This window comes from Canis lupus, chromosome 36 (genome assembly GCF_011100685.1).
Source record: "Canis lupus familiaris isolate Mischka breed German Shepherd chromosome 36, alternate assembly UU_Cfam_GSD_1.0, whole genome shotgun sequence".
Taxonomy (NCBI): domain Eukaryota; kingdom Metazoa; phylum Chordata; class Mammalia; order Carnivora; family Canidae; genus Canis; species Canis lupus.
Window position 1 is genome coordinate 10,390,691 of NC_049257.1, and position 25,668 is coordinate 10,416,358.

The window sequence follows — 25,668 nt, forward strand, 5'->3', positions numbered from 1 at the left end:
CTAAAGAAGTAGCCATAACTCTTAACAAGATTTTCCTGCTTATGACATATGAAGTCCTATGGGTTCTATAAAAGAACTTTGAAATCTCTCTCATTGCTTCAGACTTTATGCAGCCAAAATGATTACTGAGGACATTTCAGCCTGCATTTTTTAAAATTCAGAGGTTATTCACACTGACTTCTCATGCTGTGACTTCATGCAAGGCATCATTAATCACATGTATTATTAATATGTTAACTCTCCCTTCAAATACTTCATTGATGTACATATGTACCTAAGTATATTTTTAAATCTGAAATTAATGAAAACTACCTTTTGGGTGAAGAAAAAACACATTTGTTTTATTGCACCTTGCATTGTAAGACGTCACAATCTAGTACCTCATAAATATTTTCCCCTCTTAAATCATTGCCTGGAAAATAAGTTTGTCTCACTTTTTCCATAAAGCTAAAGTTGTAGAGGTTAAACTTTGTAAATGTTACAAAAGAGTTTCCTCCATGAATAACCACAAGCTCAGGCAACTGGAAAGGTCTTCAAGAAATGACACAATTTTGCATGAAGCCAGATATGTCTACTACATACTGACAGTTATTCTATTATTCAGATGCGCTGAGATAGATTATCTAGACCTTCTTGCTATGGTAGCCTGTCTCATAGTAAATCATCCTTTTTCATTGTTTGTTCTATGAAACTTAATGTGATGCTGAATTTTTTTTTAAGATTTTATTTATTTATTCATGATAGACATAGGGGGAGAGAGAGGCAGAGACACAGGCAGAGGGAGAAGCAGGCTCCATGCAGGGAGCCTGATGTGGGACTTGATCCCGGGACTCCAGGATCGCACCCTGGGCCAAAGGCAGGTGCTAAACCACTGAGCCACCCAGGATCCCCGATGCTGAATTTTTCGAAGTTATTTTTCATTCCAGTTAGTTAACCTACAGGGTTATATTAGTTTTAAGGTACATAATATCTTATATTTCAGGCGTAAAATATATAGTTTTGGTTCCATATACCATCTAGTGCTCATCACAAGTGCACTCCTCAATTCCCATCACTTACTTAACCCATCCCCCACCCACCTCCCCTCTGGTAACCATTAGATTGAGAATCTGTTTCTTGCTTTGTCTCCCTCTCTCTCATTTTTTTGCCTTTGTTTCTTGAATTCCACATATGAGTGAAATTATATAGTATTTGTCTTACTGAGACTGACTTATTTTGCTTAGCATTATATTCTCTAGCTGCATCCGTGTTGTTGCAAATGGCAAAATTCCATTCTTTTTTATGGCTGAATAGTATTCCATAGTATAACTACATATACTACACACACACACACACACACACACACACACAGAGTGTGAAGACCACACCCTGAGCCCAAGGCAGGCCCTGAACCGCTGAGCCCCCAGGCATCCCTCAACACCATTTTTTGAAGAGATGGTCTTTTTCCTATTGCATATTCTTTACTGCTATGTTGAAGATTAATTGACCATATAATCGTGAGTTTATTTCTGGATTTTCTGTTCTGTTCCATTGATCTATATGCCCATTTTTGTGTCAGTACCATACTTTTTCTGTTATTAGAGCTTTGTAATAAAGCTTGAAGTCTGGAATTGTGATTCCTCCAGCTTTGCTTTTCTTTTTTAAGATTGCTTTGGCTATTCAGGCTCTTTGGTAGTTCCATATAAATTTTATTATTGTTTATTCAATTTCTGTGAAAAAATGCTGTTGGTATTTTTATAGAGATTGCATTCAATGTGCAGGTTGCTTTGGGTAGTATAGACATGTTCTTCCAATCCATGAGCATTGAATGTGTCTCCTTTCCTTTGTGTCATCTTTAATTTCTTTTATTAGTGTTTTATAGTTTTCAGAGTAGAAGTCTTGAACCTCTTTGGTTAGGTTTATTCTAATGTATCTTATTATTTTGGGTGCAGTTGTAAATGGGATTGTTTTCTTAATTTCTCTGTCAGCTGCTTCATTATTGGTCTATACAAATGCAATAGATTTCTTCACATTGATTTTGTTTCCTGCAATTTTACTGAGTTTATCAGTTCCAGTGTTTTTTTCTTGGTGGAGTCTTTAGGGTTTCTATGTATAGTATCATGTCATCTGCAAATAGTGAAAGTTTTACTTCTTCCTTACATATTTGGATGCTTTTTATTTCTTTTTGTTGTCTGACTACTATGGCTAGGATTTCTGTTACTTTGTTGAGTAAAAGTGGTTGGAGTGAATATCCTTGTTTTGTTCTTGACCTTAGGGGAAAAGCCCTCAGGTTTTTTTCTTATTTTTTTATTTTTATTTTATTTTTATTTTTTTATTTGTTTATGATAGTCACAGAGAGAGAGAGAGAGAGAGAGAGAGAGAGAGGCAGAGACACAGACAGAGGGAGAAGCAGGCCCCATGCACTGGGAGCCCGATGTGGGATTCGATCCCAGGTCTCCAGGATCACACCCTGGGCCAAAGGCAGGCGCCAAACCGCTGCGCCACCCAGGGATCCCGGTTTTTTTCTTATTAAGGATGATGTTAGCTGTGGGTTTTTCATAGACGGCCTCTAATACATTGAGGTATGTTCCCTCTAAACCTGTTTTGTTGAGGGATTTTATCATGATGGATGTTGTACTTTGTCAAATGCTTTCTCTGCATCTATTGAATCATATGGTTCTATACTTTCTCCTATTGATGTGATGTATCACACTGATTGATATGCAAATTTTGAACCACGTTTGCAACCCAGGAATAAATCCCACTTGATTGTGGTGAATGATTTTTTTTTTTAATGTTGAATTTGGTTTCCTGGTATTTTGTTGAGATTTTGGCATCTATGTTCATCAGGGATGACTGTAGTTCTCTTTCCTTGTAGTGTCTTTGGCTTTAGTATCTGGGTAATGCTGGCCTCATAGAATGAATTTGGAAACTTTCCTTCCTTTTCTGTTTTTTTTTTTTTTTTTTTTTTTTTAATAGTTTAAGAGGAATAGGTATTAACTCTTCTTTAAATGTTTGATAGAATTTACCTGTGAAGTCATCTGGTCCTGGACTTCTGTTTGTTGGGATTTTTTCTTTTTAATTTTTATTTATTTATGATAGTCACACAGAGAGAGAGAGAGAGAGAGGCAGAGGGAGAAGCAGGCTCCATGCACCGGGAGCCTGACCTGGGATTCGATCCTGGGTCTCCAGGATCGCGCCCTGGGCCAAAGGCAGGCGCCAAACCGCTGCGCCACCCAGGGATCCCTGTTTGTTGGGATTTACTGACTCCATTTCTTTGCTGGTTATCAGTCTATTCAAATTTTCTATTTCTTCCTGTTTCAGTTTTGGTAGTTTACATGTTTCTAGGGATTTACTCATTTCTTTTAGGTTGTCCAATTTGTTGACATATAGTTTTTCATAATATTCTCTTATGATTGTATTTCTGAGGTGTTGGTGGTTATTTCTCCTCTCTTATAAGTGATTTCATTTGAGTCCTTTCTCTTTTTTTCTTGATAAGGTTGGCTGGAAGTTTATCAAGTGTATTGATTTTTTTCCAAAGGACCAGCTCCTGGTTTCATTGATCTGTTCTATTGTGTTGTTTATTTGTTTAGTTTATATATTATTTATTTCTACTCTAATCTTTATTGTTTCCTTCCTTCTGCTAGTTTTAGGCTTTGTTTGCTGTTTTTTTCTGTCTTAGGTGCAAGGTTTGGTTACTTATTTGAGATTTTTCTTGCTTCTTGAGATAGGTCTGTATTACTATAAACTTCCCTCTTAGAACGGCTTTTACTGTGCTGCCCAATTTTTGTTGCTAAGAATTGAACGCAGGCTTGCTATGGCTTTACTCTTGGAAGACAGAACAGCTGGCCAAAAACAAAAAAACAAAAAACAAAAAAAACACTGAGTGATTACTGAGTGAAAAAAAAGTTTTTAAAAGATTTTATTCATTTATTCATGAGAGACATACAGAGAAAGGCAGATAAACAGGCAGAGGGAGAATCAGACTTCCCACAGGGAGCCTAATGTGGGACCTGATCCCAGGACCCCGGGATCATGACCTGGCCAAAGGCAGACACTCAACCACTGAGCCACACAGGTGCCCCTACTGAGTGAAAATCGAAGAGAAGCTAATCTTTGGTGATATTTTGCTATTATAGATGTTTTAGTGCTTTTCAAGTGTTGATATAAAAATGTCATTTGGGATCCCTGGGTGGCGCAGCGGTTTGGCGCCTGCCTTTGGCCCAGGGCGCGATCCTGGAGACCGGGGATCGAATCCCACGTCAGGCTCCCGGTGCATGGAGCCTGCTTCTCTCTCTGCCTGTGTCTCTGCCTCTCTCTCTCTCTCACTGTGTGCCTATCATAAATAAATAAAAAATTTAAAAAAAAAATAAAAATGTCATTTATTTAATTTATTTGAAAAAAATTGAAGAGAAAAATAATTGTGGAACTTCTCCTGCAAATGACTGAAATTCTTACATCAAACTAAGCCATTTTTTATCTAGTGTTGATATGGGAACACAATTATTTTCCAGTGAAAGTATTCAGTTCCTTAAATTAGCTCCATACGTCTCTACATTGTTTCCAGTGGATTAAGGCAAGTTCACATTTGAAGTATGAGGGTCCTGAAATTGAAGTCAAATGTGCTCAACAGTCAATAAAGCACTTTCTAACTGTTTTCCTTAGAATTGTGATATTAAAAGCAGTGACTAAACATGTGAAATGATAGCAAGACAATGACGATAAATGTAAACCTCAAACACAAATTATTACCACATTAATGTTTGCATTTAGGGGATACAAATCTGAAATTCTTGTATTTCTTTTTTTTTTTTTTTAAGATTTTATTCATCCATTCATGAGAGACAGAGAGAGAGGCAGAGACATAGGTAGAGGAAGAAGCAGGCTCCTTATAGGGAGTTCAGTGTGGGACTTAATCACAGAACCCCGGGATCACATCCTGAGCCAAAGACAAATACTCAACTGCTGAGCCACCCAGGCATCCAATTCTTGTATTTCTATTTAATGTTCAATATGCTTGTGTGAGTAGATGCTCCTTTTTTTTTTTAAATTTTTATTTATTTATGATAGTCACAGAGAGAGAGAGGCAGAGACATAGGCAGAGGGAGAGGGAGAAGCAGGCTCCATGCACCGGGAGCCCGACGTGGGATTCGATCCCGGGTCTCCAGGATCGCGCCCTGGGCCAAAGGCAGGCGCTAAACCGCTGCGCCACCCAGGGTTCCCTGATGCTCCATTTTTAATTAGGGGTTTTTACATGTGAATATGAATTTTGAATTTCTATATGTAATATAAGCACCAAAAAGCTTGCCTTACCTGGTGTTACTCATTGTGAAATATCTTGCCCAATCAGTTAATGAACACAAACCTAAATATAAGCTATTTTTAATCATAAAACATCATTTATTTAGCAAATATGAACTATGTCCCAGTATCAGGCCATCTACTAGGTGAAGGAAATATAGCTAATGATTTCCAATATAAACAACCATCCTCTAAAATGTTTGTTATGGGTTAGAATAGATGTACTAGGAAATCAATAAAACTTATGTAAGCTTACGTACTTTAAGAAATTTTGCTATTTTCTTTAGATACATTGTCTGTATTATATTTAATATTTATCATTATAAAAATAGAATATTCTTATGACTGTCAAAAATATAGACAAGTTAAAAAAAGAAAGACACTCCAACATATATATAATATTTTGGTGTATTTCCTTCCAGATTTTTAAATACATATTTTTAAAAATGTTTATAATATATTACAATCAAAACTGAGAAAAATTGGAAAACATAAAATTAAAAGGTGAATTTATTCACCATAAAAATGTATCATTAATATGACTTTGATGTATTTGAAAATATGTTTATAACATGAAAAAACTTTAAGGATATGTAATAGGAAAAACTTTAAGGATATTTAAGTGCAAATGTTCAAAATATAAAGTTTTATTTTATTTTATTTTTTTTTAAAGATTTTATTTATTTATTCATGATAGTCACAGAGAGAGAGAGAGAGGCAGAGACACAGGCAGAGGGAGAAGCAGGCTCCATGCACCGGGAGCCCGATGTGGGATTCGATCCCGGGTCTCCAGGATCGCGCCCTGGGCCAAAGGCAGGCGCCAAACCGCTGCGCCACCCAGGGATCCCAAAATATAAAGTTTTATATACCCATTTATATTTAAAAGTTGTATCATAATCTTGGAAACATGTTATTTTGACTTATAAACCAAAACCAAATGTTTGCAATGGCCTTTGGAACTGACCATATTTCTGCAACATATAAAATGTATAAAAGAAAACAATCCCAAGTATTTGGGAGCAAAGATACAGGTCAAGAGATTGTATTCAGGGGTACTTGGATGGCTCATTCAGTTAAGTGTCTGCCTTCATCTCAGGTCATGATCCCAGTTCTAGGATTGAGCCCCACATTGGGCTCCCTGCTTAGTGAGGAGTCTGTTCCTCCCTCTCCCTCGACATGCCACTCCCCTGCTTGTTCTCTCTCTCTCTCTCTCTCTCTCTCTCTCTCTTAAATAAATAAATAAAACCTTTTAAAAACTAAAGATTGTATTAAGGCTACAATTTAGATAAATTAAATCTTTCCTTTTTCCTGCAATTTAAACACACACACATATCTCTAAGTTTTTATTCTTAGAAAATAAAAACTGGGCACAGTTTTTTTTTTAATCTATCACCTCAGAAAATATACAATATAAAAAATTACCAGGGGTAATTTTATTTCTGAATTTTTTTACTAGAACTGAGGTACAAATTTTGTTTAATCTGGAATTAAAAGTTTTGGGGGGTGTCTGGGTAGATCAGTTGGTCAAACATCCAACTCCTGATTTTGGCTCAGGTTATGATCTCAGAGTCATGCGATCAAGCCCCATGTGGGGCTCCATGCTCAGCAGAGCGTATATTTGAGGATTCTTTCTCTCCCTCTGCTCTCTCTCCCCATTCACGTGCACATGTGTGCACTCTCCCTCTCTCAAATAAAATAAATAGATCTTTTTAAAAAATGTTTTTAAGGCACGGTTCATTCAACCATGAACCATGGTGAATTCTCCAGCTGACCCTGAGATAAGGATTCATATATAGTATTTAATAATATATAAATTTAATACATTAAATATAATTAAATATAAACATATACAAATATTAAGGATTTATTGAGGAAGTGCTCCCAGGAGGAGCAGGTAAGAGAGTGTAGGAAGCAGGACTGAAAAGGGGGAAGGAAATGATCAAGAGAGAAATTTCAAGTTATTTTTCAGCCTCAGACTGATTCTACTGGGTTCCCTGGAGCCTAAATTACCCCTGAGATGTCTCCCACTTTGAGGCAAAGTCTGGTCTGTCAAACTCCCACACAAGTCAGTACTTGGCTATAGGTTTTCCCAGGAATGTAGTGCCTTCAGGCACTTCCATTTTTCTGCTCAAAGAACAAGGGCAGAAGGCGGTCCACCAGTTCAGGGATCAGTCCTCTGAAGAAAGGATCCAAGGGGCTGTGTGATTCCCGGGGGTATTTGCTACACATGATTGTCACAAATCTTCATTTAAGTTGGGAAATGTGATTCTCTGTTTTGCTGGGCCAAAGTGTCTGAGATAGGGGTTCAACTACGAGGGAGAGTTTTATAAGTCCAAGGATATATTTAGAACTTGGACATTTTCATGGAAACTGTGATTGGAAGTTGGAGTAGAGAGTGGTGGTAGGGATCTCTTAGGTGTATGTGATAAGGAGCAGAAAGAAGAGGATCTTTGAAAGTGTGAAGCATAGGCAGGAGAGGAAAAAAGTAAAATAATTACAAGCTATGCAGATCATATTCATTAAGGGAGGATGTGTAGCTCAGATAAACCGTCATTGCCCAGACTCCAGGCGAAGGTTGGTCAGAAAATTCTCAGCTCATATCTGAAGCGGCCAGAACAGTTTCCATGTGAGTGCAGAGAACTTGACTTGGGCTCCAGGCTGGCAAGTAGCCTGGGTCTCTGGAGAACTAGGAAATCTGGAGAAGTAAAATTCAGAGGAGGCCTGGGGTGATGGTTTGCCTAGCAAGAAACGACAGTGACCCTGAGTCAAGGCCAAAGGCCGGGCCAGCTGCCTTCAAGGGGAATGCAAGTGAAGCCATCCAGGAACAGACTGTCTAAGGCTCTAAACCTGTGCCAAGTCAATTGAGGAATGTGAGACTGTGTACTTGCAAATTACCTCAACACTACATAATTTGTATTCTGAAATTTTCTCACACTTTAACAGAGATTCAGAGCCTTTTCAGATGTTTTGGTGTGTGTATGCTAATGAATCCTGAGGGTGCTGCATTGCTGGAGACAGCACAAGGTTGGATATTGCTGGGAAGAAAAGTGAGAAAAGGAAGACAGTGATCCCTTCTGTGTGGTCTTCAGCGGAGCTATCCTGCCTTGTGGTTACCTGGAAACTTATTCAAAGCAAGTGTTAGAGGGAACCCATTGAGGGGAGACTTCTATTCATGCCTTAATTTTGAGTACACCATTTGGAAGCTGTATATCTTTTATTTAATTTATTTTTGTGTGTGTGTGTGTGTGTGTGTGTGTGTGTGTTTTGTATATCTTTTAGTTGATTAGCATACTGGCAAACTATTTACCAAAAAAAAAAAAAAAATTCACAGCAGATCATAATTGTAAGTCTTCAACATAGAGGATAGCTTGGTTAGTATGTATTCTAGAAAACTACTTTTTAACATTAAAAAAGAAATAACAGAGAGCTAAGAAAGGAGAGTATTTTATGACCATAATTTTTACTTCTACTTCATTTCTGCACCCAAGAACATAAGTGTCAATAGGTATCATTTGAGTTCCTGAGATCTATCTCCATTGTCTTATACTAGCATTCAAGTTGGGCACACATGTTGACTAAAGGGTATTTCTCTCACAAAAACCAGAAGATTATGAGCTCATACTTTTTTTTTTTTTAATGCTCAGATGATAGTTCAAAAAGGTTCAGACTACTCAATTTCTTCTCTGTGCACCAGAGAGGATATTTATGATTAGATTCACTCCTCACAGGGAATACGCCAAGAAAGTTTTGTTCTTTTTAAGATCTTTTTATTGTGGAAAATTTCAAATACGTAGAAAAGGAGAGATTAGTATAATAAAAGCCCGTGTCACTGTCACTCAGTTATGCAAAAATTATCACCTTTGGACAATTTTGTTTCGTTTATACCTTCATCTACTTCCATTTTACCTGATGGACTGTTTTGAAAGCAAATCTCAGGTATCATTTCACCCATAAATAGTTCAGTAAAAAAATGAGGTATATTACATGTATCTTTAGTTTCCAATAAATAATAGGCTCTTTTCTCTTCTCTCTCCTCCCCTTCTACACTTTCCTTCTCTCTCTTTTCTCCCTGTGTTTCTTATTTTTACAATTTGTTGAAGAAACTGAGTTATTTGCTCTGTAGAATTTTCCATAGTCTGAGTTTTGCCAATTGCATTCCAATGATATCACTTAATAAGTTCTTCTGTCTTTTTCTTTCCTAAAAATTAGAAGTACAGTTTTGATAATCCAGGTTAAATTATTTTATTTTATTTTATTTTATTGACTACTCGATAAATGTTTTTAATTTTTTTATTACAGCTACTAGTTGTGGCTTTCCATTGGTGATAAACAATATCAGGTTATTTCTTTTTGTGATATTACCACTATTTATGATCACTGCTTGCACTTACTCATTTACTAGAGATCACAAAATAGTGATATTTAATTCTATCATTCCATTTTCATTTATTATTTAGAATACTTTAATAAAGAGAAATTTTCTCCTCATTCTTTGGTTACCCAATGATACAGCTTGTAAAGGAAAGACTATAAAATGTTTGATTTCATCCTTGCTTATAGTTTTCAAGTAATACATTCTTTCCAGTTATCCAAAGATGATAAATGAATTGTTTTGTTTTTGTTTTTTTAACATATAGGATTTATTTTAAACCACTGCTATCATTATCCTGATTGATGCTCATGCTGTCTCATCTTTGACCAATGGAAAAAGCCACTTTTAATGAACGCTTTTAATCTCAAGGGGACAGACATGCATATGATATTACATATAAAAAAATTGGAACCCAAACTTAATAAAGGAAAACCTATCTCCCTGATGTCAAAACACTTCTTTATCACCAAATGTGTGGAGTACCTGCCCCCACCCCACCCCAACACACACACTGACCAATTTTCTGATGCCTGCTGGATGTGCTACAATTCAATTCAATTCTGACACTATTGGGATGCCTGAGTGGCTGAGCGGCTAAGCATCTGCCTTCTGTTCAGGGTGTGATCCTGGAGTCCCAGGATTGAGTCCCACATTGGGCTTCCTTCAGGAGGCCTGCTTCTTCTTCTACCTATGTCTCTGCCTCTCTGTCTCTGTGTCTCCCATGAATACAAAAATAAAATCCTAAAAAAAAAAAAAAAAAATTCTTACACTATCTACTGGGAGATAGCATCAGCTCCCACAATTTAAGAGCTCAGTCCCCATGTGACTGCCCCTACTTTAAATGCCAGTCACCAGTCCAGACCTCTCATATTGCTGCCTGGCGTGCCCATAATCCCCTCCTCAGATTAGATAACTTGCTAGAACAGCTCACAGATCTCAGGAAAAATTTACTCACTATGACTGGTTTATAATAAATGGACCAAATTTTAAAAATTATTTCATACATTACTCATAAAGACATGATATCATTTCATCCAAAAAAGCAAAAAGCCACAATGAGAGAAAATAAGTAAATGTAATATAGTATATAGTAATTCACATTATCAATAAACATAAGACAAAACTCTTGTAGAAATCTAGTAAATAACGATTTTATTTTACAGAAGAAAAAAGTGAGGATCAAAAAGGTTAAATCACTTGCTTACATGAATAGGAACAAAGTTGAAATTTACTCTTCTAACTTTGGAATTCAGACCTCATGCTCTCTCATACCAATGACTGAGGAAATCTGGGTGTCTGTCAGCTAGATAGACTTTTTTGTGGCTCCCCTCATTGTCCAGAATTCGTGAATTTAGAATGAGGAATATTCTCCATTTCTGAATACCAGAGACCCTAACTAAATTTACATTACATTATATTATTCAGTTATTTTTTGCTTCAAAATAGAGCATACTTTTTCCATTAAGCTTATTTTTTTTTAAGATTTTATTTATTTATTCATGAGAGACACAGAGAGAGGCAGAGACACAGACAGAGGGAGAAGCAGGCTCCCTGCAGGGAGCCCGATGTGGGATTCGATCCTGGAGAATCTGGGATCATGCCCTGAGCCAAAGGCAGGCGCTCAACCGCTGAGCCACCCAGGCGTCCCTCCATTAGGCTTTAAATGTTAGCAAAGTAATTACATGTTCATCTTGATTAAAGAAAAATATATTTTAAGCTGTCTTCGATTGAAGAACACATCTTACGATAATGAATATTTTGTTTAATCAACCTCTTAATCTAAAAGTAACATAAAAAGTATTTTTGGTGACTTTCATATATTTATCTATTAAGTTATCCTCTCTATGCATTCAAATACAAATGATATGTTCAAGTTTTAAATACTTAATGCAGTGTTAATCCTCTCTACTCCCTAGATGTGATCATAAATTCAAAGCACATTCCCATGTTAAAAACTTTCTGACTTATTCATTAGAGCTTTTTACAAACAAACTAGAAGTCAACAGGATGTCTTAAAAATTTTCATTTGTAACAGTGTTAAAAAAATTGCCATTTTGATCTAAAGAAAAGGTATGACTAGTTTGTTTCAATTTTAGACAATGCTGGGGAAAAAAAACCTCTCATTTTTGATTGCATGATTGTCCTGGAAAAAACACAATAAACAGAAATGGACTTCAGTGTTATAGCCACAGATCAATGATTTACAATCGTTTCCCCTCCCCAAATCCCCAGAAATATGTTATCACAATTCTATCAGTAACAAAGCACTAGTGTAGGCATAATAGACTCTCCAGGAGGTGGTTTTTTTTCTTTTTCTTTTTAAGATTTTATTTATTTATTCATGAGAGAATAAATAAGCTCCATGCAGGGAGCCTGTTGTGGGACTCGATCCCAGAACCCCAGGATCACGCCCTGGGCCCAAGGCAGGCGCTCAACGGCTGAGCCACCCAGGCATCTCAGAGGTGGTTTTTTCTTCAGCCAATTTTCCTAGCTGGTTCTGAAAAGTCCTCCCCCCAGAAGACAAGTCCCTGTACTTTTCAAACTTGGAAATGAACAACCTTGGGCTGTTATGGTGCAGAGTTTTGTTCACTAAGTGTGAAGTAGAGTCTGAGATTCTGCATTTCTAAAGAGCTCCCAGGCAGTGCCAATGCTGGTTATCTACAAACCATTCTTTTCAGGGCAGGGCGGTATAACTACCTCCCGGTTCTTAATCACCAGTACATGCTGCACATCTGTGAACTTAACAATGGACATGATGCATTTGTCTTTATCTGGTTGTGATTGGGTTCTATTCTGCTTTTGTTGAATTTCCTCCAATCAAAGGGTGACAATTAAAGAATTTATAAATATATTTGCCATAATTCTTAAACAATTTGTTTAGTGTTTCTTGAAAATACCTTTCTCATATGTAGAGAATCAGGAATGATGACAAGAAGGAAGAGAATGAGAACTGGTTTTGCATGCTGGTGGGCAGTGGCAGCAATAATTTCTGCATGGACCTAATGATAGAATAATTGAAGTTGATGAAGGATTGCTCCAATGTCCTGTGAGCTCCTATCCTTCAGTGGGATCTGATCCCTAGAAATTTCACGCTGTGATGCTACTCCACATCTGCTTTATTGTCTCCAGGTTGCCCTCCCTTCCATTTCTTAACCTGCCTTCAAAATCAGCTCTTGGGCAGCCCCGGTGGTTCAGTGGTTTAGCACCGCCTTTGACCCAGGGTGTGATCCTGGGGACCGGGATGGAGTCCCACATTGGGCTCCCTGCATGGAGCCTGCTTTTCCCTCTGCCTGTGTCTCTGCCTGTCTGTGTCTCCCATGAATAAATAAATAAAATCTTAAAAGAAAATCAGCTCTTAAAAAAAAAAAATCAGCTCTTGTGGTTCAGTTCGTAGTTTTTTTGTACAATTATTTTGCACAAGGTGGTCTAAGCACTGAAAAGGAATGAAAAGATTGCTGTTCTTAACCTCTTTCATATTTATTTAGAAAAAAAGACATATGAAAATAAATAATGAAGCAGTTCCAGAATAGCTCTCTATTTTATTTCATCAGAAGACTCAAGACAGTAACTAGAAGGTCAGCATTGGGGGAGACCTTGGAGATCATCAAGTTCAGTTTTTATTCAGCAATAGATTGCTCCCACCACATTGTGGACAATTGTTTTTTCATCCTCTAAGTTCTAGGTACAAAAGGCTACGTTCCTGGGATGACTGGGTGGCTCAGTGGTTGAGCATCTGCCTTTGGCTCAGGGCGTGATCCTGCATCGGGCTCCCTGCATGGAGCCTGCTTCCCCTCCTTCTGCCTATGTCTCTGCCTCTCTCTCTGTGTCTCTAGTGAATAAATAAATAAAATCTTTATTTATTTATTTTTTTTTTAAATTTTTATTTATTTATGATAGTCACACACAGAGAGAGAGAGAGGCAGAGACATAGGCAGAGGGAGAAGCAGGCTCCATGCACCGGGAGCCCGACGTGGGATTCGATCCCGGGTCTCCAGGATCGCGCCCTGGGCCAAAGGCAGGCGCCAAACCGCTGCGCCACCCAGGGATCCCAAATAAAATCTTTAAAACAAAAACCAAAAACCAAAAGGCTAAGCCCCAAAGTAGCCCATGCCAACATTTTTAATTGTTAGGAAGTTCTTATTTATACTGGATTGTTCCTTCTATTAACCATCAGATATAAAACCATAGTCTTGCAGAAGAAGAAAAGCTCTGCTCTGATGGAGAAAACTGGGAAGACCTTTGAGAGGAGCAGGCATTTGGGCACAATGTGAAGTTCTGCTTGGAATTTAGGGAGGTGGAAAGAAGTGGGGAGGGCAGCATTCTCATGAGCCACCCTTAGAGCCTAGGATTTAGAGCTACTCTTCCTAATTGTTAATCCAGATCCTCTAATTTATGCCCCACTGTTAAGGGATGTCTCTGTTCTAAATGCTGAAAAGCAATCAACAATATGTCAGATACCTTGGTATCATTCATTCCATAGAAGATATTTGAGAAAATGAGTAGAGAAGCTTTTCAGATTTTCCTTACTTATAAAGCAGAGGATTATCCACCCACTAATGCCGGGCCTGCTCTAATGTAATTCTGAAAGGCCAGATTTATCCAGAGTGAAAGGAAGTGGGCAGACACACAGCTGTTGTTTGGAGAATAGTACTGGTGTTGAAGTGAAAAATTACAATGGCTATGGACACAAAGTAGAGGCCTCAGGGGGAGCAGCTTTAAACAATGTGGGTTAGCTGTCTTGGGAAACCACAGTGGTCAACCTTCTGTTACCCCTTCGGATAGAACAGCTCCTAGTTAAAGCCAAGAGCCCACATTTTAATTTTATGCAAGGCAGATGTCTTCTGGGCTTCTCTTTTTATGGAGAGCAAAGTCACCACAATTGCAATTCAGAATATAAATCACAGAGTACATATATATGTAAGGAAATGGAAAAATGTGAATGTGTTGACAGTTTCCATCTGGATTCTTCTTAGGAAGAGAATGGCAGTTTCGTTGGAAAAATATAATCACCAGGTGTGGGATAAAGTAGGAAAGAGGTTTTCTAGAGGCCTGAAGATGCTGGAACCTCGGTGAGGAAGTCTGAGTTCTCTTAGTTGCTTGTTTATCTGGAGAAGGTAATGGAAAACAAGAAGAGTAAAGGAGGTGCTTAGATGGTGAAGCCTAAAGCTTAGTCAAAGGCCTTGCTCCAGGATGTGACCCTTCCTTGTAAACCACTCTAAATCTTCAAAAGATCCAACAATAAAAACTTTACTCAATGCATGTGAGTGGATTTTTACAGAAACTAATGAAAGCACTGTGTTTTGCATCTACAGTATCCTGAAATTTTACAGACAAAGAGCAAAAGAAACCTGGTTTATGGTGGCATAGAGAAGCATGAAAGAGTAAGCCTGAAGAATTTGCTGAAATGATGGAATAAGCTCCTGACTACAGAATGGGGTTTAAGATCAAGTTTAACTAGATCACCTGGAGGCAAGGAGTTCTCAGGTGCCTTTTAGGTTACACATAGAAAACCATTTATTCCAAGGAAATTTTCCAAACTGAAGCCAATATTTTTAGTTTCTTATTCTCTTGTTTACAATGTCTACTTTAGAAAGTCAGATTGTCTTCTAGAACAGGGAGTCCCTCCCACTGTGTTTATGTAGTCAAGCAACCCCTTCTATAAAACTGAAGTCTTTTCTAAGCTCTGTTTTTCTAAAAGTTTAAAGTCAATTTCCTTCCCTTGTCTCTTCTTATGGCTTTTTAAATAAATCTAAATTCTTTTTGAAATGCTAAGAGACACAGCACATAAAACCCAAGGTCATTTTACTCAACTTCCAGCTTATCTACATTTTGTACATGGAGGAACAGTAGTTAAAAGTTGTAACTTAGAAAATTCTTTTTAAGACTTTATAAGAATGCGAACTTGTCTAAGAAAAGTCAGAAGTCACCCAAAGACTGCTGTTCTGGGATACAATATTTTTTCTTTTTTCTTTTTTCTTTTTTTTCTTTTTCTTTTTTTTTTTTTTTTTTTTTTGTGGGTGCTTTACTATTTTCTCTCTCAGAACATAAAGAATAAAGAACAATGTTGTTTTACAATAGGATCTGACTCTAGGAAGCCTGAGCAGGATTTTTTTTACTGGAACTGGCCTTGTCCTCTGGCAAAATGAAATTTAAAAATGATAAATATATAGCTGCCACTGTATCTTGGATATAAACATTTCCAAAGTCTTTCACACTTAAAACCGCAAACTGATATGTTGCCTGAAGTATTGTTCTTATATTTTGCCTGTGTATTCTTAAACCACTTCTTCTTTTCAGCACTCTATAAAATTACTAAGCTGTCTGCTGAGATTAGGCAAGGTGATAATTGTGCCTAAATCATAGGCACATTTGGTTTTAAGTTTTGGTGCTTCATTTTTTAAGAATAATATATTTTTTAAAGATTTTATTTATCTATTCATGAGAGACACACAGAGAGAGAAAGAGGCAGAGACACAAGCAGAGGGAGAAGCAAGATCCATGCAGGGAGCCTGCAATGGGACTCGATCCCGGGTCTCCAGGATCACACCCTGGGCTGAAGGCAGCACTAAACCGCTGAGCCATCTGGGCTGCCCCAAAATAATGTTAAATAGGTTAATGTGAGTTTTCTTTGTGCATTATAAATTTGAGTGAAATATATATATCAATTACAGCCAAGTCATTCAATGTTCAGCAAGCATTATGAATAAGATACGAGCATACACTGGCAAAAAAGAAAACTAAACATGACATGTTCTTAGGTCTTAAGGAGCTTATATTTAAGAAAGATAAGAGTGGGGGCACCTGGATGGCTCAGTGGTTAAGCGTCTGCCTATGGCTCCTGGAGTGATCCCGGGGTCCTGGGATTGAGTCCTGCATTGGGCTCCCTGCATGGAGCCTGCTTCTCCCTCTGCCTGTGTCTGTGTCTCTCATGAATAAATAAATGAAATCTCTAGAAAAAAAAAGATAAGGGCCAATGCTTATTTAGCAGTCAAAGCAAATGAGAAGTTGTGTACTGATTGTTATTTACTCAGAGTCCTCTTAAGAATATCCCAAAAAATTTCTCTGAAGGCTCCATGCATAATGGAGCAAAATAGGAAACCCAACTTAATTCTCTAAACCAGCTTGTTAGATGAATGACTACATCACATCAAAGTGTTATTAAACTGGAGGGAGGCAAGATGGCAGAAAAGTAGGAGACCGTGTTTCATCTGGTTCCCTGAATTTAGCTAGACAGCTATCAAATCATTCTGAACACCTATGAGTTCAACCTGAGATATAAGAAAAGAATTGCTGGAATTCTGCAACTAGAAGAGTGATCACTTTTTGCAAGGTAAGAAGTATGGAGAAGTGAATCTGAGGGGAAATATCAGAAGACAGGGGAGGGAACCTCTGTCAGCTGGCTGCCAGAAAGTGATAGAGCCCCAGGGCTCAAAACTGGAACCTTTAGAAATGTGCCCCAGTGAGAGACTTCCCTGCCTGAAAGGTGCTCTGGTGGTGAAGTGTGGCAGAATTTTAGGTGTGACACTGTGGTCCCAGGATTCCCGGGGTCACAGAAAGAACGGGGGTGCCTGAGCCAGCAGAGTTCCCAAGTATTGGATTGGGGAAACTGGTTAGGGTAGTGAGCCCAGGTGGGGGTTCTCAGCTCTGTTTGCCATGAAATTCGAACTGGGGTCAGATAACAGCTCTCCATGCATGTGGTGGGTGGGCCAGGCTGCACCTACCCCTAGAAGGATCAGTGCGGGTGCACACCACAGGAGTCTGCAGGGTTTGGCATGCACAAAAGTGAAGACCATTTATCCCTGAGGGTTTACTGAAGAGAGGGTTACATTTACATTTTAGAGATATAATCTTCATTTTTGACTTCCTTTCATCATATTTAATTTCAATTTAGTATATATATAAGTTTTGCTTTCTTTACAATCTTGATATTTAGTGTCTTCTGATACATAGACCAGAATACATCCAGGACCAAGTGGACCACCCTGATTTCTCCACCTGGGATATTATATTCTCTCTCCCTGCCTCTCCCTTTCTTTTTCTTTTTCCTTTTCCTTTCTTTTTTGGTTTCTGACTTCTTTGGATTTGTCTAGTATGGATTTCACTTGGGTTGTGGTTGATATTTTTGGTTTTCTTCTCTCATTCGTACATTCTTCTCTGAGCAAAATGACTAGAAGGAGGGATTCACAACAAAAGAGAGAACCAGAGGTAATGCTCACTGCCACAGATCTAATCAATATGGTTATAAGTAAAATGTTGAAGCTGGAATTCAGGATAATGATTATAAAGATACTAGCTGGGCTTGAAATAGCACAAAAAACACTAGAGAATCTCATAGTGCAGAAATAAAATCTAGTCAGACTGAAATTAAAAATGTTTTAACTGAGATGCAGTCTAAATTGGATGCTCTAACAGCTAGGGTAAATGAGGCAGAAGAGAGAGTAAGTGACATGGAAGACAAGTTGATAGAAAGGAAGAAAGCTAAGGAAAAGAGAAAAAACAATTCATGGTCCATGAGGGAAGGCTTTGAGAAATCCGTGATACCATAAAACAAAACGATATTAGAATATTGTGATCCTAGAGGAAGGAGAGAGAGAGAGAAAGAAGATATATTTGAACAAATCATAGCTGAGAACTTCCCTAATTTGGTGAAGGAAACAGGCATTGAGGTCCAAGAGGTAGAGAGGACTCCTCTCAAAATCAATAATAATAGATCAACACTCCAACATATAATAGTGAAGCTTGCAAATTACAGAGATAAAGAGAAAATCCTGAAAGCAGCTTGAGACAAGAAGTTCTTAACCTACAGGGGTAGAAACATTAGACTGGCAGCAGACCTATCCACAGGGACCTGACAGGCCAGAAAGAGCTGACATGATATATTCAGGACAATAATGAGAAAAACATGCAGCCAAGGATACTTTATCCAGCAAGGCTGTCACTCAGAATGGAAGGATATATAAGGAGCTTCCAGGACAAACAGAAACTAAAAGAATATGTGACCACTAAACCAACCTTCCCAGAAATATTAAAGGAGATCCTGTAAGTGAAGAGAGATCCCAAAAGTAATGTAGATCAGAAGGAAACAGAAACAATTTACAGAAACCAGGACTTTACAAGTAATACAATGGCACTAAATTCATGTCTTTCAGCAGTTACCTCTGAATGTAAACAGGCTAAATTCTCTAATCAAAAGACACAGGGTATCAGATTGGATAAAAAAGCAAGACCCATCCATATGCTGTCTATAAGAGATTCATATAGACCTAAAGACACCTCCAGATTGATTGATTGATTTTAAAGATTCTGTTTATTTATTCATGAGAGACACACAGAGAAATAGAGAGAGAGAGAGAGAGAGAGAGGCAGAGACATAGGCAGAGGGAGAAGCAGGCTCCATGCAGGGAGCCTGAAGTGGGACTCGATCCTGGGTCTCCAGGATCACACACTGGGCTGAAGTCGGTGCTCGACTGCTGAGCCAACTGGGATGCCTGACACCTCCAGATTTAAAGTGAGGACATAGAGTCCCATTTATCATGCTAATGGACCTCAAAAGAAAGCTAGAGTACTAATCTTCATATCAGACAAATTGGATTTTAAACCAAAGTAAGGATGAAGAGGGACACTATGTCATACTTAAAGGGTCTTTCCAACAAGAAGATCTAACAATTATAAATATTTATGCTCCTAACTTGGGAGCAGCCAATTATATAAACCAATTAGTAACCAAATTAAAGAAACACATTGATAATAATACAATAAATAGTAAGAGACTTCAACACCCCACTCACAGCAATGGACAGATAATCTAAGCAGAAGATCTACAAGGAAACAAAGACTTTGAATGACACACTGGACCTGAGGGACTTCACATATATAGACAGAGAATTCCATCCTAAAACAACAGACTTCACATTCTTCTCAAGTGCACATGGGACATTCTCCAGAATAGATACATACTGGGTCACAAATCAGGTATCAACCAGTACCAAAAGATTGGGATTATTCCCTGCATATTTTCAGACCACAATGCTTTAAAACTTCACCCCCAAATTACTAGAACTCATACAGGAATTCAGCAGTGTGGCAGGGTATAAAAATAAAGGCACAGAAATCAGTTGCCTTTCTCTTCACTAATAATGAGACAGAAGAAGGAGAAACTAAAGAATCTATCCCATTTACAATAGCACCAAAAAACCCATAAGATACCTAGGAATAAACCTAACCAAGAAGGTAAAGGATCTATACCCTAAAAACTACAGAACACTTCTGAAAGAAATTGAGGAAGACAAAGAAATGGAAAAGCATTCCATGCTCATGGATTGAAGGAATAAATATTGTTAAATTGTCTGTGCTACTCAGAGCAATCTACACATTCAGTGCAATCCCTATCAAAATGCTGTTGACATTTTTCACAGAGCTGGAACAAATAATCCTAAAATTTGTAAGAAACCAAAGACCCCGAATAGCCAGAGGAATGTTGAAAAAGAAAACCAAAGCTGGGGGCATCACAATGCTGACTTTAAGCTGTATTACAAAACTGTGATCATCAAGACAGCATGGTACTGGCACAAAAACAGACACATAGAGCAATGGAACAGAATAAAGAACCCAGAAATGGACCCTCAAATGTGTGGTCAACTAATCTTTGACAAAGCAGGAAAGAATATCCAATGGAAAAAGGACAGCCTCTTCAATAAATAGGGCTGGGAAAATTGGACAGCCACGTGCAGAAGCATGAATCTGACCCTTTTCTTACACCAGACACAAAGATAAACTCAAAACGGTTGAAGAACCTAAATGTGAGACAGGAACCCATAAAAATCCTAGAGGAGAACACATGCAGCAACCTCTTCGATCTTGGCTGCAACTTCTTGCTAGACATTCCAAAGGCAAGGGAAACAAAAGCAAAAACGAACTATTGGAACTTCATCAAGATACAAAACTTCTGCACAGGAAAGGAAATAGTTAACAAAACTAAAAAACAACCTATGGAATGGGAGGAGATACTTACAAATACATATTACATAAAGAGCTAGTATCCAAGATCTATAAAGACTTTATCAAACCCTAAACTCAAAAAACAAATAATCCAATCAAACAATGGGCAGAAGATATGAACACACACTTCTCCAAAGATGACATACAAATGGCTGACAGACACGTGAAATATGCTCAATACCACTTGGCATAAGGAAAATACAAATCAAAACCATAATGAGGTACCACCTCCCCCTAGTCAGAATGGCCAAAATTAACAATTCAAGAAACAACAAATGTTGGTGAGGATGGAGAGATAGGGGAACCCTCTTACACTGTGGGTGGGAAATTCACGCTGGTGCAGCCACTCTGGAAAAGAGTACGGAGGTTCCTCAAGTAGTTAAAAATAGAGCTACCCTATGACTCAACAATTGCACTACTAGATATTTACCCCAAAGATACAAATGCAGTGATCCGAAGGGGCAGCTACACACCAATGTTCATAGCAACAGTGTCCATAATAGCTAAACTGTGGAAAGAGCTGTGATGCCCATGAACAGATGAATGGATAAGGAAGATATGGTATCATCATGGTATCACAATGGAATATTACTCAGCCACCAGAAAGGATGAATACTCACCATTTATACTGACATTGATGTAACTGGAGGGTATTATGCTGAGCAAAATAAGTCAATCAGAGAAATACAATTATCAAATAGTCTTACTCATATGTGGAATATACGAAACAACACAGAGGATCATGGGGAAGAGAGGGAAAACTGAATGGGAAGTCATCAGAGAAGGAGACAAACCATGAGAGATTCTCAACTATAAGGAAGAAACTAAGTGTTGCTGGAGGGGAGGGGAGTGGGGGGATGGGGTAATTGCATCATGGTCATTAGGGAGGGCACACGCTGTGATGAGCACTGGGTATCATATGCAACCGAAAAATTACTGGCCACTACATCTAATGTAAATGGCCACTAAACTAATTATGTACTGTATATTGGCTAATTGAATTTAAATTAAAAAGTAAATAAAATACTATTATACTTTATAATGATGATCATTAGAGCTGAAAAAAAGTCCAGGAAAATAATGTGTATGGCTACTGGTACAATTAACCATTTTCCCTTTTACACCATCAATCTCCCTGCGGATATTTAAGTGTTTACTGAAAGGTTCCTTGCCATGAGATTTGGAGAATAAAAAGAAGCTTTAAAGCACACTGTTGGTCCTCAAAGACCTTTCAGTCTCGTTAGACGGACAAGGTTTCTTTGTATAATATACAAGAATTACAGAATTCCAAAAGGCAGAAGAACTGACCTGCAGCTCCAGATGTCAGGTATGGCAAGGGAGAAGATCAAAGAACTGATAGAATTTTGATGGGAGGGAGTGGTTGGATATTCAGATGAGAGAATGTCAAGAATTTAGGGGTAAAGGCAAAAGCCGCACAGAGCATTGTCAGTGCAAAGAATGCTTTAGATGTTAAAGATTTCCGTCCCGGAGTCACAAGAGATAAGGCCAGAATGTCACGCTGAGACCAACTTATGAAAGTCTTGAATACAGTTTTGGAGCTTGTACTTTATTTTACAAACATAAGCGTTTTATGGGAAGCTTCTGAACAAGCAGGTGGTGCATCAGACATCAGGTTAATGTTAGTTTAATAAGATGATTCTCAGAGTGATGCACAAACAAATCCCTTGAAGGAAGAAGAGACTAGAAGCAGAATATGAAGGTAAGAGGCTGTGTCATTAGTCATAGGTGTGAGCTGCCAAAGACCAGAGTCAGGTGGAAGTTAGGAATGGACAGACTGGAGGCGCCTGGGCGGCTCAGTGGTTGGGTAGGTCTGCCTTTGGCCCGGGTCGTGATCCGGGGGTCCTGGGATCCAGTCCCACATGGGCTCCCCACAGAGAGCCTGCCTCTGCCCATGTCTCTGCCTCTGTCATGAATAAATAAATAAAATTAAAAAAAAAAAAAGAAATGGACAGAATAAATGTGCATGTGCATGTTTTAAAAGAGCACTTAGCATATCATTATAAATGAATAATGTAATAAAAACTCCAAAGCTAAATTTGTTGATACTCTTCATTGTGGTTGAGCAAACATTAGTGGCAAGATTGTTAACGTGTCCTCTACGAGACTGATACGGGAATTCTTCATCTGCCTGATGTTATTATGAGTCCAGCCCAGTTATACTCATGTTCTCTATGTAATTTTCCAAGTAAGACATTCCCTTGAGAGCTTAGTCCTAGGAAAACTTGGTGTACTTTGGAGGAACTGGAGAATTTCCTTCCTTCTTTTCTTCCCAGGAAGCTCAGGCAATCTTCCCTGTGAGCCTGTAGACTCCAAACCAGGCTTTCAGCTTAACCACTGCAGCTGTGTTGACTTTAGACTGTAATCTCTGTTTTCTTCTTTGTTGCTGACTCTCCTCCCCTCCCTTGTCATTACCCTTCGCTAATCTTGAGGTCTTGGTATCTCCCCTTCCCTCCATAAGCTTCTCCAAATGATTTTTCAAAGAGACAAAGGATAAGGACATTTAATATGTGCCAATAGCTCTCCCTCCTTTGACCCTAGTGGCAGTTTACTTCCTGAGCTCCAGCACAGCCTGTCTACATCTTGCTTGTATTTTGCCCAGCCTCTGAACAGATGGCACCATCTAGCATCTCTCTTATGTCTAAACTCCAACCTGATTCACACATGATCTTTGAACCAACGGCAGCAGCAGCAGCACCACCTGGGAACTTTTCAGAAATGCAAATCCATGGGCCTCGCCCCAGAGTACTGAACCAGAAACTCTATAGAGGTGGGGCCCAGCAATCTGGGTTTTAACTAGTCCTCCAAGGGACTCAGACACATGTTGAAGCACTGCTCCAGAGAATGTGCTCTCAGTCTACATGGTCCCTACCTCATGGTATCTCTCATCCATTCTGTCATCAGGGTAAATTCTTTATACACTGTTCAGAATTATTATAAATTCTTAAAGGAGCTTATCTGAGTGGTGCAGCTAATTATTACCCACACCACAGTTAGTATTTATGCGTACCCTATCTCATGATCACTGGCTGGCCTAGGCTTGAGCCATTTTTGGAATACCTGACAACACCACGTCCTGTCAGTGGCCAGCTTTCCTAAAAAAACAACAGCAAAACAAACAAACAAAACACAGGCTAATACTGCTTTCCTGAGAAGATGGCAGCACAAAAACCAGAAAGAGGCCTGCTGTGTGCAGTATGTCTTCAGCAGAGGACTAGTGGGCTTTTTCTTAGTTGCATAATCTAGGCTTCAGAGTCCTTTTAGGAAAGACAACCATTACTGCTTGACACCATTGGAAATAGAGATAAGGAGATTTACCTGCTCTGATAATGGAAGGTGGTTCAAGTTAGGGTTGAGATATGAAAGAGCCTCTTATAAATCATTACGTAAACCAAGATCCAATTCACACATAATACAGGTGTCATCCAATCTATACCTTTAATGGAAATGTATTGCTAGGTGTTTACGTTAGTGTGTAAAGATACTATGCCCTTCCTTCCTTTTTAAATTTTTTTTTAAAGATTACTTATTTGACAGGGCAGCCCCGGTGGCTCAGTGGTTTAGTGTCGCCTTCAGCCTGGGGCATGATCCTGGGGTCCCGGGTTCGAGTCCCATGTTGGGCTCCCTGCATGGAGCCTGCTTCTCCCTCTGCCTGTGTCTCTGCCTCTCTCTCTCTCTCTCTCTCTCTGTGTCTTTAATAAATAAATAAAATCTTTAAAAAAAAAAAAAAAGATTACTTATTTGACAGAGAGCACAAGCAGGGGGAGTGTCAGGCAGAGGGAGAGAGAGAAGCAGGCTTCCCGTGGAGCAGGGCTCAATCCCAGGATGCTGGGATCATGACCAGAAGGCAGATTCTTGACTGACTGAGCCACCCAGGCACCCCTCCTTTCTTTTTTAAATTACGAAGCACTTTATGAATCGAAATGTAGTGACAACCTCAGACATTGGTTTTAAATCTTTAAGTTGCTTTGTTGGGGGCAAGAAGTAGCAGGGAGGGAACAGGTTTCAGTAGAAATCTCTTATTAAATTGAGGCAGAAAACAGATGGGGGGTGGTTCTCAGAGTTTTGCATGGTGATGGACTAAAGAAACACAAGTACTTCTGCAAAGTGGATGTGAGTTTCTGTTTTTTTTTTGTTTGTTTTGTTTTTTTAATTTTTATTTATTTATGATAGTCACACACACACACACAGAGAGAGGCGCAGAGACACACTCAGAGGGAGAAGCAGGTTCCATGCACTGGGAGCCCGACGTGGGATTCGATTCCGGGTCTCCAGGATCGCGCCCTGAGCCAAAGGCAGGCGCTAAACCGCCGCGCCACCCAGGGATCCCTGGATGTGAGTTTCTAAGATTTATTCTATCATAATTTGAAAGATGCTGGCAATCCATGTAAGGCAGTTTTGTTCTACAGTGGATTAGGAATTTAAAAAACCAGAACAAATATTTATTAGGCCTTAATGCAATACTCCATTCCTACCACAAGTTTTTTTTTTTTTTTTTAAAGACTCGAAGAGTCAAGGTTAATTTAACTTTTGTTATCTGAAGCAAAACCCAAACTACAAGATACTAGGTGGACAAGGGCTAAATTACATTATCCTTGATGTGCTTCTCTTGGTACATTCTTGGAACTCTCATATCTTGTGACTTTATCTACTAACTATGTAGGTCAGTGTTTCTCAGTCTTGAGTAATGTAGTGATAGAGTGCTGCAAACATTTCTTACATTCCCTCAGTATGGAATGAAAGTATTTTTATTACTATTTTACCAAAACATGTATCAATCTAAAATTAGGCACAAACCACTTAACCTTATGATTCCTAAACAACGATAAAAAACAAATCCAATACAGAAAAGTTATAAGCCAATAGAATTTAAACTGAGTGGCGTGGAAAACGTTTAACTGAAGCAAAAATCATATTCTGAGCCTGAGCATGGTTCTGCCTAAGGTGCAGCTTTTTGTGCTTTCAACAGGTCTTTCTTACTATGAGTCACATGATGACTC

General features: G+C 38.6%; 1 long non-coding RNA gene across 1 annotated transcript in view; it reads left to right on the forward strand.

Annotated features, from left to right (window-relative positions):
* LOC102152220 overlaps positions 1-25,668 on the forward strand; it is a 77,452-nt gene that overhangs the window by 46,019 nt on the left and 5,765 nt on the right. The window contains exon 4 of the long non-coding RNA XR_005384630.1: positions 14,965-15,136. This is a non-coding gene — a long non-coding RNA (uncharacterized LOC102152220). The remainder of the gene's footprint in view (positions 1-14,964; positions 15,137-25,668) is intronic.